Source organism: Triticum aestivum, chromosome 3B, assembly GCF_018294505.1.
Source record: "Triticum aestivum cultivar Chinese Spring chromosome 3B, IWGSC CS RefSeq v2.1, whole genome shotgun sequence".
Classification (NCBI taxonomy): domain Eukaryota; kingdom Viridiplantae; phylum Streptophyta; class Magnoliopsida; order Poales; family Poaceae; genus Triticum; species Triticum aestivum.
Window position 1 is genome coordinate 416,383,473 of NC_057801.1, and position 3,765 is coordinate 416,387,237.

The following is a 3,765-nucleotide window of genomic DNA, read 5'->3' on the forward strand; positions in this document are numbered from 1 at the left end:
ACGAACGGTGGAAACATCCAGGAAAGTATCCCCGGTGTCTCGCATTTTCGGACAGATGAACCGGAGATGAAATGTTGCAGGTTCGCTATGCTAGGGACGTGTGGCTGACGAATGGGCTGCGTATTCGGCTTCGTCTCGAAATTCTGAGCAACTTTCATGTTCAAAACATTTTCATCAAAGTTACGGTTATTTTTCTATGAATTTTCAAAGTTTTAATCAATATTTTGGATTTTTTTTAAAAGCTTAATTTTAAATGATAATTATGGCAGAATACTTTTGTACACACTAGTTGTCTAGACTAGGTGTATGAAAGCCGGGACCCAGGGGTCCAGTCAGCGGCAGTTGACACAGTCAATGGTTGACTAGTCAACAGAGGTTGTGTGTGACCTAGGTGTCATTAACTCATATCTTAACACATGTTTTGATTTTTTTTTTGTTTTACTTTGGCAGCGAGGACAAGCATCAGTGACTATTAGTAGTAGGATTATCTTTACCTAATAATAAAGAGAATTGGGTTTCTGTCGTACGTCATCGAGCGTGATTTTGCATAAAAATCCCTCGATTTACATGAAATTAACCCGCAGTCCTAACAAGTAACACGAACCGGTATGGTATGCAAGAGAAGAAGAAAAGAACCCACGCGACGACCTACCTCCCGTCTCCACCTCGAGCGCATCTCCTCGCTCCAGCGCGGCACCGAACCCTGCCACGCGCCGCCGCAGCTGGCCCCCGCCCCTCCGCCGCACACCGCCACCGCCGGCAACCATCGTCCGCCGCCCCTCCGCCGTGCGCCGCCCCCGCCCCTCCGCCGCCCCCGCTGGCCACCGCCCCTCCGTAGTTCAGATCCACCCCTTTGCATCGGGGTTCTTTAAATCTCCGACGAATCCCTCTATGGATGGAGCAGCATCGTCGGGCACGTCTGCGTTCGGACGGCTGGCTCCGCACCACCGCCGCCCGTGCCGCCGTTCCCACGGTCACATTCCTCTCCACCGTCGCCTGCGCCCGCCAGCGCTCATCCATAGCCGCGTTCTTAATGGCTTCGTTGACCACGGCGCCTCGGCTACGACCCAGGTCTGCTTGGCCGCCGGATGGATGGATACCGGCTAAGCTCACCCTCAGCGCCCTGGCTGCGACCCATGGTTGATTGGCCGCCGGTTGGAAGGGGGTGTCCTGCTCCTCCTGACTAAGCTTGATGTGGGGCGTTGGACTGGCAGCCTGGTGTGCGCGACCTGCGGATGGCACTGGCAAAACGATGCATCTTCTCTTATCGTCCTCATGCTCTCTGCCCTTAATTTGTTATCCTATCTATTTGATTGTTTGCTACATGCGCAGGTGTTTGAGGCAGGACGGCATGAGCGGTGACTTGGCTTGGATCCAGTAGGAGGCATCAAGAAGCAGCGACGACTCTGAACTAGCTGCTAGCAATGCACCCCCACCCCTCTCATCTACGTACATGGATTTTCAACGGCCAAACTACTTTCTTGATTCTTTCTTTAGCGCTTTCAGTTTTCACTAACAATCCATATTTTGTAAACCGTGAACCCTGTTCATGACCATCTGCCGGCAACCTGTTTGATGTTATGCATACGACGGATTGAGATACAGTCTAATTTTCAGGTCAAACTCTTACCTCTGTTTAGAAAAATCAATATGAAGAAACGGAGTGTATATGAAGAAAAATCAATATGAAAAACAAGTGTACCTGTTGCTCCAAGCTGCCGGCGTTGACGAGGGTCCACGTTCCATTTGATTTCTTGGGGATTATTCAGTAAAATGCAATCTACACGGAAGCCAATCCAATCCAGGTGAAACGGAAGTTGGTACATTATTCTGGCGACGGGCCTTCTGCTTGTGTGGCTCTGCATGTATGTTTTCAACTTGCAAATGGCCTAATTTTATCAATTATTGCTTGATGAAAGACTAACCAGTTTATGCCTGACATTTGCGTCTACATTTATGCATTACCATTCCAGAGCTCAAGGCATCAGGTCTGCTTTGGAGACAAACTCTCGCTCAGTTTAGTTTCCATGTATTGTTAAATTCCAATGAACTATCTTCATTACAAATGTATTACAAGGTAGACAATGATGGCTGATGTAAGAGTCCTAATGAAAACATCTGATACACAAAATTCGTATTGAACCATAGAATATGCATCTTCAAGATATATGTTACACAAAATTGGTATTGGACCATAAATATTTATGCCCGTTGCAACACACGGACTCATTTACTTTATATGATAGTTCAACTTTCTTTGATTCTACATACGATGATTTTTCATTGAAACCATGTAAGTATTTTATTTGCTAGCCGTTGGTTTCATGTATCCCCCTTTTTGCTTTTACTATGACAAGTGCACTGTGAGTTTCTATAGAAAGGGAAAATAATATGCATGGTTTGTTCACGTTATTTCTTCATCATGTGACAAGCTTTTGGATGTTGCTCTATGTTGGCACGTGGTGGATGCAGTCATCCCTCTAAAAACTTTCTAAAGACTTGTCAAACATGGAGGAGCGGGTGAGCGGGGCATTTGGTGGCTGAGCTTGGGATTGATCATGTCCAGATGTATTGTGATTGGGTGGACACCATGAGCACTATCGGCAAGGGCCAGAAGAAAAATAAGCGGCAACACAGGTGGGGCTCCGTGTTGAAATACATGACATGGATCTATGGGTCACGACTCATACTTATTGGGCTAACGACATGTGATTTCTTTTCCCCGTTGCAACACACGGGCATTTTTGCTAGTTAGAACTAACAATAATTAGCTTTTAGTCTATTTAGGCCCGGCCCCAAATGGTAGTGGCACTAGCCAGCCATTGTGTGGCAGTGCTCACGCACAAGCACACATAGTGGGCATTGGCGGCCATGGCCAAAGGAGCAGCAGCAGCAGTTAGGCATTAGCAGAACCACAACGGCAGGAGTAGCAGTGCAAAGGCAGCTGCAGTAGTGCGCAGCACAAAGCAGAGCAGAGAGCAGTAGCGCGGCAGCAGAAATAGAGCAGCAGCAAGCGGACGCGAGGCCACGGCAGTACGCAGAAGCGACAACAGTACAGGGAGCAGCAGAACAGCGGCAGGGGCGCGGGCGGCTGCGGCGCGACACGCATGGGCGCACGGGCGGGCGAGCCGACGGACGGCCGGGCCAGCCAGCGTGCCGGGGCGCAGCGGACACGGGGCTGAGCACGGCCAGGGGCGCGGTGTGCGGAGCAGCTAGGAGCAGGCAACGCGGACGAGGCCATGGACGGGCGCGTGAGCAGCGTGCCCTACGAGGCGCGGGGAGGCAATGAGGCGAGGCTGGGGCGAGGTTGGACGTGCGCGGGCGCGTTTCCACGGGCGGCAGCAGGAGCAGCAATACGGCGGCGGCAAAAATCACCCCGGGCGCGGGAACGAAGCTTCGGCATGGTGGCCATGGCGATGCACAAACAACTAGTGCGACAAAATCGAGGGAGGGATAGGGTGGATTTGGTGGCGGAGCTCACCGCGAGGCGCAAGAAATGCTGGTGGAAGTTTAGTAGCTGCAGAAGGTGGCGAATCGTCAGTGGCGAGCTCCGGGCACCGATGAAGAAGATGAAGTCGATGGCGACGATGTAGAGCCCCTGGTCTCTCCTGAGTTGGGGGGGAGAAATAGGGCGTCGAGGCGGATCCGCGGGGCTCCCAAGCTCGGCGCAGGGGCGACGGTGGTCGCGAGGTCGACGGCGGCCATGGCGGGGGAGGGGAACCGAGAGGAAGAGCGAGAGGGAGCGAGAGGCAAGTGGTTCTGGGG

The 3,765-nt window shown here is 51.7% G+C and overlaps 1 long non-coding RNA gene across 1 annotated transcript; it reads left to right on the forward strand.

Moving 5' to 3' along the window:
• Window positions 1-1,633: 1,633 nt before the first annotated feature.
• On the forward strand, window positions 1,634-2,329 carry LOC123070132 (uncharacterized). Its single transcript, XR_006433428.1, has 2 exons — window positions 1,634-1,865; window positions 1,974-2,329. It is a non-coding gene; the product is annotated as an uncharacterized lncRNA (long non-coding RNA).
• Window positions 2,330-3,765: the final 1,436 nt, after the last annotated feature.